This window comes from Lithobates pipiens, unplaced genomic scaffold, assembly GCF_037356315.1.
Source record: "Lithobates pipiens isolate NorthernLeopardFrog02 unplaced genomic scaffold, aLitPip1_a1.2 Scaffold_3, whole genome shotgun sequence".
NCBI classification, from domain to species: Eukaryota; Metazoa; Chordata; class Amphibia; order Anura; family Ranidae; genus Lithobates; species Lithobates pipiens.
The window spans coordinates 210706335-210720820 of record NW_027507790.1 but is presented as its reverse complement, the minus strand read 5'-3'; the positions used below and the strand labels follow the sequence as shown (position 1 = coordinate 210720820).

The window sequence follows — 14486 nt, the reverse complement described above, 5'->3', positions numbered from 1 at the left end:
GGGAAACTTTATAAGCAAGAGAGTTTCAAGAAACATCTTACATTTTTTTATTTAAAGCTTAGGGTTTTTTAAGGATATACAGGGCAAAAAAACTACCTGATGTCTTCATCTATTTCGTATGGTTTACATCCTATATTTATTCTGACCCTCAGAACCTAAAGGACTATAAAACTGACCCGTCCTGCATCTATATTTGGTCAAGACACTCTAAGTTATAAAAGTCAGTGGAGCCATGCCAGTGAGTACATTACAAAAACTAACAAAAACAGACCTACAGTTGTAAAACACTGCAATGCATTATCAATGTTATAGGTTTAATGATTACTGTTGATGGGATCCTGTGAAGCATTTTACATTTTTACAAGTATATATCCTGTCTAAGTGCAGGCACCACAATACTGAAACAGAATTCCAGCTTAAAAACGATACATTTTAATTCAATGACACATTTAAAATAGGAGCTTTTGCTGTAAGGTTTGGGGGGGGGGGGGCTGGGGTGTTAGTGCAACACACAGAAACACACAGCAACACACAGAAGGTTTTTTACCTTCATGCATCAAATGCATGAAGATAAAAAACCTTAAGCCCTGTAAGAATTCCTGAGCTCATTGTACTTACACACTAAATGGCGCTCAAACGCCAATATATGTGTTTCAGTGATAACTAGAGACCACTACCTAATGGTGTACTATTGCAGTTTCCTGAACCAGTTTGAAAATCATTGGCTTGGGGAATAAACTTTTGCCTTTGTTGCTGTGGGGTTAGTCCTCACCAAAAGTACTAATTATTACATGAAATGTTTTCTCCCTCTTTTGACACCATAAAAATGAATAGCATATTAGGTAATCTACTTTGTAATGACCAATATCATACCAATATCAATAATGACAAGTAGTTTATCCGTTCAATAACTTTAGTTGCTTCAGTTAGACATATTTATAGCAGAATATGAATGTAAAGTCCAGTGTGAATGAAGAAATGCCATTTTAAATGAACCTTATCTTTGCTCATACAGCCCTGGCAACAAATTCACTAAATTGTTATCCCTCTCTCCCTGATCATACTTACTTTCCCTTCACTTCCCTGCTGAAGCAAAGGAAGGAGTCCTTTTTAGGCTCCAAGTCCATCTGGTTGAGACTTACACAAGGCTAATTACTCTCCCCAACCCCCAGTTCAAGGTAATTAAGGGAATGTGGGAAGTAGCTGACCTCAATGCGATTCCAAGAAACATAGTTATTGGAATACTGAGTCATACCTGATGTTTACTGCAATATCATCTTGTGCCCAAATGAAAAAGACCCAAGGTGCAATATAAAGAAGGAAATGATGGATCATTCAGTTACAGGACATAACATAGGATCCCTGTCTGCTCTTATAATATGCATGATTAACCACTTAACCTCCCGGAAGGTTTGCCCCCTTAATGACCAAGCCATTTTTTGCGATATGGCACTATGTCATTTTAACAATTTAACAATTGCGTGGTCGTGCAATGCTGTATCCAAACAAAAATGATGTCCTTTTTCCCCACAAATAGAGCTTTCTTTTGATGTTATTTTATCACCCCTGTGATTTTCATTTTTGTGTTATAAACAAAAAAAGGCTGACAATTAAAAAAAAAAAAAAAATATATATATATATATATATATATATTCCTGAGTTTAGGCCAACATATAGTCTTCTTTGGCTTGAGCAAAAGTTATAGTGTCTACAAAAGAGGGGAGTGAAGTCATCGCAGCTCTGGCAACCCAGAAGAAAGACCAGGGGGGGGGGGAATGTTAACCCTCTCAATGGTGACCAGGTGCTGCTGGAAGGGTTAGTTCCAAAGTAAGTATACTCTGCATAGTAGCGCATTATACAATTGCCTTACAGTTTTTTTTGGTATTTTTTTTAAACAGCTGTGGTTTACTACCACTTTAAAATATTAAAAATGAATTAAATAGCATTTTCAATCTGTGGTGTTAAGTTCCCCTTTAACCTCCACATACAGAAAGGTTTTTTTGCAGCTGTGAAAATGAGGAATAGACTCCCCCAAGAACTAGTTCCGGCCAGCTCAGTAGGCTGCTTTAAAAAAGGGCTTAATGCATTCCTAAATCCAAAATAATTAACTGGATAGTAATATTGGTAGGTAATAACACCAGGTATAGTTGATCTGGGGAATATCCAATTGCCTTTTGGAGGATCAGGAACTGTATTTTTTTTATCCATTGGTTCACCTGTGGGATCACCTATAGGATTGTGTATATGGAGGTTTTCTAGTTGTTAGTTGTTTTTCTATTGATTGATCTAGATGTAACTATGGCTGCTGTCTTCTGCCTGGACTGCGATCTTCTCAAGAGCAATGATGGGTTCTCATCCCATCCTTTATTGCTCAGATCAAATATTTCGACACTGCCACTTCTCTACCTGATAAAAAAGCAAAGAAGATGGGTAAGTTCGGGAAACCAGGGAAAGTTGTCCTGGTTTTAGCAGGATGCAATGCAGGCTAGTGATGGCCGAACGGTTCGCCCGGCGGTCGTTTCGCGGCGAATTTCCGACATTCGCGGTCCGCACGTTCGAACGCCTTTTTCCGTCGTTCGCCGCGGCGGACTTACGTGTTTAATGTATACAAGAACTTTAACCTTTGGTGACACGTTTATCATGTGATACAGGACAGCCAATTGAGACATGACAGCACATGGACACTTGTACATTCCCCCTAACCTATAAATACACCCGATCCGGTGGCCATTTTACATTCTTTCTTCTGTTACGATAGGGACAGGTTCCTGTGTGGAGTAGGGAGAGATAAACCACTAGCTATTTGGTACACAAAAGTTCTTTTCAGGACTGGTATAGGTGTTAGGTGTTGATAGGTTTGCTGTGCTGCTGATTCTTGCAGCAGCCTGAGTGTCTTTTGTTAGTTTAGAGAAAGGGAAAGGACGGTGTATGCTACAGGGACAGCCAGATTAGTCTTTCATCATCATCATCATCATCATTAGCTGTTACTATCAAGGTCCACAAAAGAGCTGTTCCAGTAACCACTAATCGTTCTCTTTTTTTGCCAATTTGTATAGGGACAGGAAGGAAGCAGTGTTGTCAGGCAGTGAGGGTAATTTTAAAGACTTGCTGTTATTATTAGTTCCACAAAGGTTCTTTTCAGGACTGGTATCAGTGGTACAGTAATAGGCTTGTACATGTATAATATTCTTTCTTCCAAATATAGAAAGGATATTATACTTGACTGCTGCCCTTCTGCTGCAGTCTGCTAAACATTCACAACTCACTTGTTCCACAAAAGTTCTTATAAGGACTGGTAACTTGGTATAGGGTGCTACGGTACATAGGCTTGAGTGCGGTACAGTCTGCTGTTCTGTAAGGACCGCTATCGGTCCACAATAGATAGGGTTGACGTGCACCACTGCTGACCGCTGCCCTATACTGCAGCAGTCCTTCAGCGGTATAGGGACTGACGTACAGTCTGCTAATCACTAACACACAACCTGCTTGTTCCACAAAAGTTCTTATAAGGACTGGTAACTTGGTATAGGGTGCTACGGTACATAGGCTTGAGTGCGGTACAGTCTGCTGTTCTGTAAGGACCGCTATCGGTCCACAATAGATAGGGTTGACGTGCACCACTGCTGACCGCTGCCCTATACTGCAGCAGTCCTTCAGCGGTATAGGGACTGACGTACAGTCTGCTAAACACTAATACACAACCTGCTTGGTCCACAAAAGTTCTTATAAGGACTGGTAACTTGGTATAGGGTGCTACGGTACATAGGCTTGAGTGCGGTACAGTCTGCTGTTCTGTAAGGACCGCTATCGGTCCACAATAGATAGGGTTGACGTGCACCACTGCTGACCGCTCACCTATACTGCAGCAGTCCTTCAGCGGTATAGGGACTGACGTACAGTCTGCTAATCACTAACACACAACCTGCTTGTTCCACAAAAGTTCTTATAAGGACTGGTAACTTGGTATAGGGTGCTACGGTACATAGGCTTGAGTGCGGTACAGTCTGCTGTTCTGTAAGGACCGCTATCGGTCCACAATAGATAGGGTTGACGTGCACCACTGCTGACCGCTGCCCTATACTGCAGCAGTCCTTCAGCGGTATAGGGACTGACGTACAGTCTGCTAAACACTAATACACAACCTGCTTGGTCCACAAAAGTTCTTATAAGGACTGGTAACTTGGTATAGGGTGCTACGGTACATAGGCTTGAGTGCGGTACAGTCTGCTGTTCTGTAAGGACCGCTATCGGTCCACAATAGATAGGGTTGACGTGCACCACTGCTGACCGCTGCCCTATACTGCAGCAGTCCTTCAGCGGTATAGGGACTGACGTACAGTCTGCTAAACACTAATACACAACCTGCTTGGTCCACAAAAGTTCTTATAAGGACTGGTAACTTGGTATAGGGTGCTACGGTACATAGGCTTGAGTGCGGTACAGTCTGCTGTTCTGTAAGGACCGCTATAGGTCCACAATAGATAGGGTTGACGTGCACCACTGCTGACCGCTCACCTATACTGCAGCAGTCCTTCAGCGGTATAGGGACTGACGTACAGTCTGCTAATCACTAACACACAACCTGCTTGTTCCACAAAAGTTCTTATAAGGACTGGTAACTTGGTATAGGGTGCTACGGTACATAGGCTTGAGTGCGGTACAGTCTGCTGTTCTGTAAGGACCGCTATCGGTCCACAATAGATAGGGTTGACGTGCACCACTGCTGACCGCTGCCCTATACTGCAGCAGTCCTTCAGCGGTATAGGGACTGACGTACAGTCTGCTAAACACTAATACACAACCTGCTTGGTCCACAAAAGTTCTTATAAGGACTGGTAACTTGGTATAGGGTGCTACGGTACATAGGCTTGAGTGCGGTACAGTCTGCTGTTCTGTAAGGACCGCTATCGGTCCACAATAGATAGGGTTGACGTGCACCACTGCTGACCGCTGCCCTATACTGCAGCAGTCCTTCATCGGTATAGGGACTAAGAGTTTTGTCACAGGGTCATTTAAAAAATGACAGGCAGAGGAAGAGGCAGGCCCTTCCGCAGGGGTGGTAGGGGTAGGGCAGGAGCAACAGGCTTGAGCCAAAGTGGGAAGTTGCAGAAGGTGCGTTCAATTACTTTAAAGGATGCACCAGACTTGGTTGAGTGGCTCGCTCAGCCTTACTCTTCTGCACCCTCCTCATCCTCTCGATCTGCACCCTCTTCTTCACTCTCTGCTATGTGCACCCCCAAAGACACTACCACCAACAACACGACCACCACCACCACCACCACATACCTTCCGCTTGAGTCACTGGAATTATTTTCCGATCCATATCAAGAGGACATTTCTGATGCGCAGCCACTCTTGGTATTGGATCAGGAAGAGGAGGTAGCAACAAGCGCTACTCAGCAGTCTGACGCCAGTACCCAGATCAGCCCAAGGAGGAGGTTGGTCCCCGGTGTTGCTGCCTACTCCGAGATCTCTACTTATAGCGGTGGGGAAGGTGACGTTGATGATGACGTGTCTAGTGATGTCACGTGGGTGCCCACAAGAGAGGAAGAGGAGGGGAGTTCAGAGGGAGATATGGACCAGCAGATAGGGAGGAGAAGCAGCAATGACTTACATTGCACAGCAGGGACAAAGCAGACTGCAAATGTATCAGGAGCGAGTCATCGACCATGTACGGTCACATCTGGCGCTCCCAGGACACCGGCACATGGCTCCGCAGTGTGGGCTTTTTTTAACGTGTCCGCTGCTGACAATAGCGTTGCCATCTGCAATCTTTGCAGTCAACGCGTTAGTCGCGGTAAGCCCAATACTCACCTAGGGACGACCGCCTTAAGAAGGCACATGAGCAGCCATCACCGAGCCCAGTGGGAGCAACGGAACACACAAAGCCACACTGCAGGCTCTCACCGTCCAGCCTCGTCTTCTACTTCTCCTTCTCCTCTCTCCTCACAATTGTCCTCCACTCCACCTTCCATCACGCCAAGCTCACATTTTTCTGCAAAAAGGCAGGCTTCCGTGGGCCTAATGTTTGAGCGTAAAAAAATGATGACGCCGGATAACCCTCTTGCCCAACGGTTGGCGGCTGGCTTGTCAGAACTCATAGCCCGCCAACTACTGCCATATAAACTGGTGGACTCGGAGGCCTTTCGCAAATTTGTGGCCATTGGAACACCACAATGGAAGGTCCCAGGAAGGAAGTATTTCTCAGAGAAGGGCATCCCAGAGCTATATGGCCATGTTCAGCGGCAAGTGAATGTATCTCTGGCACACAGTGTCGGTGCCAAGATACATCTGACCACAGACACGTGGTCTAGCAAACACGGGCAGGGAAGGTATATCAGTTTTACTGCCCACTGGGTGAACCTTCTGACGGCCGTCAAGCATGTAACCCGTGGCACCCGTGTAGATTTGGTTTTACCGCCACGGATTGCATGCAGGCCTGACTCTTCTTCTCCTCCTCCTACTCCATCCTCCTCCCTCTCCTCCTCAGCTGCCTCCTCCTTTTCCGCTGCTAGCGTCTCTTCCACTGCACCGCCCAAGCTCCCCAGAACCTATTCCACATGCCAGGTGAGACGTTGCCATGCCGTGCTGCGTCTGTTGTGCCTGGAAGCAAAGAGCCACACTGGCCCGGCACTCCTTTCAGCTTTGCGTTCACAGGCAGATGAGTGGCTAACACCGCTCAATTTGACAGTTGGTAAAGTGGTGTGTGACAACGGTGCCAATCTGCTTAGCGCATTGAAACAGGGCAAAATCACGCACGTGCCGTGCATGGCACACGTCTTAAACTTGGTCGTGCAGCGATTCCTTGTCAAATACCCTGGGGTCCAGGACATCTTGCGGCAGGCAAGGAAAATCTCGGCCCATTTCAGAAGATCTTACACGGCCATGGCTCGCCTTGCTGACATTCAGCGGCGACACCATCTGCCGGTCAGACGTCTTATTTGCGATTGCCCGACGCGATGGAACTCAACCTTCTATATGCTTGATAGGCTGCTCCAGCAGAAACGTGCAGTTAACGTCTACCTGTATGAACTCTGCGAAAGAAACGGTTCTGGGGAGCTGGGTTTTTTTTCACCGCGCCAGTGGCTGCTCATGCGCGACACATGCAGACTTCTGCGGCCATTTGAGGAGATCACCAAACTGGTCAGTCGCAGCCATGGCGCCATCAGTGACATGGTACCTTATGCCTTCTTTCTGGAGCGTGCATTGCGTCGTGTCATTGATCAGGCTGTGGAGGAGCAGGAGCGGGAAGATGAGGAAGTCGCAATGCTGGATGAATTCCCAGGGGGGGCTACTCTATCTGAGACAAGTCAACAACAGGAGTCTGATGAGGAGTCAGAGGAGGATGGTGCCGGGGCGGATGAGCAGGAGCAAGAAGAGCATGCTTTAAACCTTTCTGGGATCCCTGTTGTGCGAGGATGGGGAGAGGAGAATGAAGAGGACGACATTATCCTGGATGATGAGCAGGAGCCAGGCCACCACACCGCTTCCACTTTAGTGCAAATGGGGGCCTTCATGCTCCAGTGTTTTAATAGGGACCCCCGTATAAAAAGCATGAGGGTCAAGGACCAGTACTGGGTGGCAACGTACTTAGACCCCCGGTACAAACACAAAATGGCGGAAATGTTACCGCCGTCGCAGAGGGCTGTCAGAATGCAGCACTTCCAGGCCTTGCTTCGAGAAATGCTGCATTCTGCTTTTGCGTGCGCTGGCAGAGGAGCAATTCCCACTCCCAGAGAAGGATTTGCGGGTACCAATCCAACAGCGCCTGCAAGAAGAGGCCGGTTTGAAGATGTGTTGGTGACTTCGGATATGAGGTCATTCTTTCAGCCGACCCATCGACAGGTGTCATCCGGATCCAGCATCAGGGAACGCCTAGACCGTCAGGTGTCCGACTACATTGGGTTAACGGCCGATGTGGACGCTCTGAGGAGTGATGAACCCCTAGACTACTGGGTGGGCAGGCTTGACCTCTGGCCAGAGCTTGCCCAATTTGCAATCGAACTGTTGGCTTGCCCCTCATCCAGTGTCCTGTCCGAAAGGACGTTCAGCGCAGCAGGGGGGATTGTGACCGATAAGCGTACTCGCCTAGCTCACGACAGTGTTAACTACCTCACATTTCTAAAAATGAATGAGGCATGGATCTCGGAGGAATTCAACACATGTGACCAGTAGACCATGTATATGTCTATAAACTATTTTTTTAATCAAGCACACAGACCTTCTTAATTCATTTGGCTCACTTCCTTGACCCAAAAAAGCACACCGTACTATATGCCCCTACCCTCCTCTTTGAAGAGGTTGAGCGGTGTCATATTTCTACTGGGGCTGCTTATGATATCCCTGTGCTGTGCTGACTTCCTCCTGGGGGTTCTTATTATGAAGGGATCACACTATCCCTGTGCTGTGCTGACTTCCTCCTGGGGGTTCTTATTATGAGGGGATCACACCATCCCTGTGCTGTGCTGACTTCCTCCTGGGGCTGCTTACGGTGCTGCTGTCAGTGCTGTATGTCACGGTGCTGCTGTCAGCGCTGTATGTCACGGTGCTGCTGTCAGCGCTGTATGTCACGGTGCTGCTGTCAGCGCTGTATGTCACGGTGCTGCTGTCAGCGCTGTATGTCACGGTGCTGCTGTCAGCGCTGTATGTCACGGTGCTGCTGTCAGCGCTGTATGTCACGGTGCTGCTGTCAGCGCTGTATGTCACGGTGCTGCTGTCAGCGCTGTATGTCACGGTGCTGCTGTCAGCGCTGTATGTCACGGTGCTGCTGTCAGCGCTGTATGTCACGGTGCTGCTGTCAGCGCTGTATGTCACGGTGCTGCTGTCAGCGCTGTATGTCACGGTGCTGCTGTCAGCGCTGTATGTCACGGTGCTGCTGTCAGTGCTCTGTATTACGGTGCTGCTGTCAGATGCCTCTATCACGGTGCATGTGTCATTCCGGTATGTCACGCTGCTGGTGATCATCTCCTGCACCCTCTTCTTTGCCTACCCTGGTCCCTGACCTTCCCTCTCCTCCATTGCCTTCATTAGCTCCATAGTCCTGAATTGTTAGAACAATTTCCCAAATAAAATAAAAATGCTTGTAGTTATCGATCCCAAATTCACCTCATACATGTATTATGTCATTGTCCAGATGGTGGGACTACGTTTTACCCCCTAATAATTACCACGTGGCCGCAAATTCGACATGAAGGTTTGCAAAGTTCGCCTCCCATTGAAGTCAATGGGGCCCGCGGCGAACGTTCGGTTTCGCGAACGTTTGGGTCCGTTCGCATTTCGCTTTCGCGAAACGTCCCGTCGGAAGTTCGTCCATCACTAATGCAGGCCGCAAAGCTGTCATTATACAGAACATTGATGATGGTACCTCTGACCGTCAGTACAGCCACACCCTGGTTGCTGACATTAATCGCTATCCCTGTAAGGGGACCGCCACTATGGGCAAGAAGAGAATTGTAAAGCATTCTAAGATCAAGTAATTTGTGAAGGTGTACAACTCCAACCAGCTCATCCCAGCCAGATACTCTGTTGATATCCTGCTTGACAAAACTGTGGTGAACCAGGATGTTTCCAGGGACCCAGCTTTGAAACTGAAAGCCAGAAGGGATGCCAAAATAAAGTCTGAGGAAAGGTACAAGACAGGCAAAAACAAGTGGTTCTTCCAGAAGCTGTGATTCTAAAGCACTGTTCATTTGGTATACCAATAAACGCCTTGAAAAAGTGAAAAATAAATTAATAAAGATACGTGTGGTTCTACATGCAACAAGACAGGCATGGAACACTCAAGAAATCCCAACTTCTCTGGCCGCGAGATATTAATATTTTGTGTGTGTATGTCATTGGGGTGGGGTCCAAGTGAATTAATAGGATCAAAAGATAGATAGTTGGATTCAAATAGATAGATAGGTAGATAGATAACTAGACAAAGATGATAAACCATGATAGAGAGATGCTAATAGAGAACCAAAGAAGAGCTGTGCATAAAGTATAAAATTCCCTGTAACCTCTGCTTGTGGGTGGTCCTGCAGCTATCCAGAAATTGTACTGCTCAAATAAGTCCACTGGATCCAGGTGTAGCCACTTTCAGGCATTCTTGGTGGAGGAAGAATAGGTTGCATCAGCAATATCAGCTTTTTCCTGACCAAAAAATTACAGTATTTTGGGGCTACAACTTCTGTCAGTCGTGCCATCTAAAAAACACTTTTTTTTCCAACATACACTGTGACCAAGAATGTCCCTATAGCCTATCTATATTTTATCTATTTATCAAACTGATAGTTAAATCTGAATCTAGCTTTTCAAACTCCTGGTTTCCTTGAACCCTTCTTACCCTCGACACCAATATACATATTTACAAGGGTTTTGTGACCAGTTTGGTAATGTCACAGATTCATTGTTTTCTCCTTACTCCTGTACTAAATTGCATAGATGTGATGCTGAGTGAGTGCGTTTCCATGTTTCAAGTTGGGTCCATGAAAGACTGGTCTCAGCGTACATGGTAGAATGATTCGGGCCATCCAGTTTTTTTTTTTACTTTCTGCATGTCAAGATGCTGGCAATTGAAGCAGAGCAAAGTATTTCCCAGAACATAATAGTTTAAACTCCTAATTGATCATGATGTTATTTCTTAAACATGTAAATCAGTATTACTTACCCATAAGTTATATTTGAGATTTAATATCTCTCAGAAATGATTTGGGTTAAATGAGAGTTCTTTGACCATGAGTGAAAGCTTTAACACAACAACAAAAATGTATTTTATGTATGTGTCCTTCGAGCTACTAGGAGTGATGAATGATAATATCTATCTAAAATAAAGTGATATAAAAATACTGCAAAATCTACTGTTCACACAGACACACACAAAATGGTAGGAAAAGAAAAAATCACAAGGTCTAAGTGAAATTCCTTCACCTCTATGTCCTGGATCGCTCCGATGTAACCATCTTTCTTTGTTTGTTTTTAACATGGTTACACCGGAGCGATCCAGGACATAGAGGTGAAGGGATTTGAAAGGGAGAAGCACCCTGGGCATTGTCTGCAATTTATCACTATTCAACAGGATCCTTTATTGAAGTATTGGGAGAACATCTACCACATTTTGATGCAAGCCAATACATAGCTATAAGGTGAGAGTTCTGGGAGACTGTAATTGAGGAAGAGCACATATGGAATAATACCATCATTAAATCACTATCACTTTATTCAGTGTTTTATCTGGATTATTTTGATATATATCCATGTGATTTGGAGGATGCTATTATTTTTTATAGACTTTTAAATCCCTCATATCTTCATTTTTGGACTTTTTCAATACCTGACTTTTATGCATTTTTATTATTTGTAGTCATGAAGGACATTCATTGTTCTCCTTCCACTTTTTAGTGATTATATTGACATTATTTTTTTAATCATTTTCTTTGTCACTTTATGCTTGGGTCACTTTGTGGTTAGACCTTCATTAGCAGTATGTCACTTTATGCATTATAATTTGCACTGTGACACTTTATTTATGTTGTAATTTTGACACTACTGTACATTCAAATAATTATGTAGTCACTAGGAACATTTTGTTTGTTTCACTTAGACCTTGTGATTTTTATTTCGCAAAATCACCCCCTTTTTTTCTAATAAAAATGTATTGGTAAGTAGTAAGAAGATCTAAACTAATACACAGAGATCTATCTATTGTACAGGGAAAGGAACAATCATAGATTAACTGAAGGACTATAGAGTATAATACTCAAAACCTACAAACAGACAATCAGAGAGATAAAACATAAGACATACATTTAGATACAAGTGCCAGGGAGATATCCCATAGTTACCATGCTACTACACACACAAGGACTCCATTCTGGTGACTGTCCTTTCAGAGCGACTGTTCTCCCCCCTCCCATTTAGTCTGAGTATATCAGCATAGGCCGGTGCCTCATTGGTTGGCATGGTGTGGCTCTGATTAGTGGGCCTCCCTATTCCCGGTTAAGGATTGGCTAAATCTTCAATCCCTATACGTTGCATAAGTTAGCCCCCTTTAACCTCCCTGGTGGTATCCCCGAGCATGACTCGGGTTTGATTTTTTCTAGCAGAAGCGGTAATCCTGAGTCATGCTCGGGGTAACATTGCAGAGCGGCCAGCAGAGATCTTACCTTCTCCTGGTGCTCCGGCGATGTTCTCCGCTGTCCTCCCCTGTGATTGCTGACGCGATTGCCGGCCAGATCACCGGCATCGCACTTCCTGTTTCTATTCCCTGCAAGCTGCAGCGGCGCATGGGAGCGGAACTGGGCGGGAATTTCAAAAAAGTAAAAATAGCACAAACACATAACATAAAAAGAGGTGATACACTGTAATCTGAGAGGATTACACTGTATCATCTCTTTATCTGACTGATAACTGTACAGTGCCCCTTGCCTCCAATAAAATAATCTAACATGGCATCAAAAAAGCGCCATTTCGCTACAAAATCGCCTTTGGACCAGCTGAGTGACAGCAGCAGCGACACGGAGTTGCTTGCAGAACTGAGTGATAGTGAGTCATGGGGAGGTTTGTTGTCTGACACTGACACGGATCTGGCAAGTGACAGTGGTGATGATCCTGCACCTGACCTCAAAGATGTGCGCACTTGGTGCCCTATTAACTGCGATACGGACCAGGTAGCGCCGCCAAGATTCCCCTTCACTGGATCACCTGGGATGAAGGTAGATGTCGAACGTGACAACCCTCTGGCATACCTGCAATTATTCCTCACTGAAGAGGTAATTGAAAAAATTGTCACAGAGACAAATCAAACCAAACCAAGAGCAGCAATCTGCTACACTTCATGCCAGGTTTTCCCAAAGCAGAAAGTGGGAACCAGTGACCAAAGAGGACATCTGGCAGTTTCTGGGACTCATCATTCTTCAGGGGGTGGTGGAGAAACCGCTCCAGAAATGGTACTGGACCACCAATAAATTACTGGCCACTCTGTTTTTTGGCGCCGTGATATCCGAATACTGGTTTTCCCTCATCATGAAGTATTTCCACTTCACGAACAATGAAGAGTTTGATGAGGCCACGCATCCTGTAACCAAACTAAAAAAAATCTGGGAGGTATGCCAAATTATCGTGACCAATTTCCAGCGGACCTATGTGCCAGAAAGGGACGTCTGTGTGGATGAAAGTTTGATGGCCTACAAGGGACGCCTAAGCTGGATACAGTTTATTACATCCAAAAGAGCACAGTTTGGCATCAAATCCTGCATGCTCTGCAAGTCATCTACTGGGTACATCTGGAATTCGGTCATTTACACCGGTAAAGGCACAAAGTTCAACCCCAGGTACAGCGGCTATGGGATGGCCACATCATCAGTCCTTACACTGCTGGAGCCATTGCTGAACCAGGGATATTGTGTGACCATGGACAATTTCTACACATCTCCGGAACTGTTTGAGGTTTTGCTAAAAAACAAGACTGATGCCTATGGTACTGTTAGGCCTAACCGACGTGACATGCCATCTATGTGGAAAAAAAAAAAAACTGGAGAAATGGTTGCCTGGCAGAAGGGTAAGATGATGGCAATGCGATGGCGAGACAAGAAAGACGTGTGTCTCATGAGCACTGTGCACAATACCTCCACTGCCATGGTCTAAACAAAAGGTGGGAAATGTGCTGAAACTGCAAGTCATGATAGACTATAATTGCGCTATGGGAGGGGTCGACAGAGCCGATCAGTCAATGACATTTTATCCGGCTATGCGCAAACAGCAAATAAAAATATTATAAAAAGATATTCCGGGATGTTCTGGAACAATGCCTTTGGAATTCATATATTCTATACAGAGCAAAGAGTGACAAGCCTCTTGTTCATGCTGATTTTATCTGGAAGGTGGCTGAGCAGATTTTTGTCAAACACCAGACACCATCAGGAGCTGTGAACAGACCTGGACAATGTGCTGTTGATGTTGCCAACCCAGAACGCCTAACATGTCGTCACTTTATGGACTACATACCGCCAAATGCAAAAAAGGCAGCACCTACCAGGATGTGCGTGGTTTGCTGTTCAAAGAGAGATAGCAATGGAAAGAAAGTCCGAAAAGAAAGCAGGTTCTATTGTCCAGATTGTGATGTTGGACTGTGTGCTGTACCTTGTTTCAAAATGTATCACACTCAGGATGTTTATTGAATTTTCTTTGTTTGACAAATTTCATTATTTGGCATTACATTATTGAATAAAATTATATTATTTATTAGATTATAATTCATGATTTTGTGTTTCAAACTTTATCACATCTGGGATGTCTACTAGAGTCTTGTTTGGTCAGGTTTAAGTAAAGAATTAATAAGAATTGCAGGCCTATAATACATAACACCAAATTTCCATGCAAAAGAATTGTACCGCTTTTGGTCCAAAATTCCTGACATAATCATACCGCCAGGGAGGTTAATGCAAATCCTTGGCACAGACTATTTTGAGTGGGAAACTTAACTTGTAGGTACATGACATTTTCAG

The 14486-nt window shown here is 45.0% G+C and overlaps 1 pseudogene; it reads left to right on the top strand.

The window, feature by feature from the left end:
* Positions 1–2426: 2426 nt before the first annotated feature.
* On the top strand, positions 2427–9671 carry LOC143940022 (large ribosomal subunit protein eL27-like; annotated as a pseudogene).
* Positions 9672–14486: the final 4815 nt, after the last annotated feature.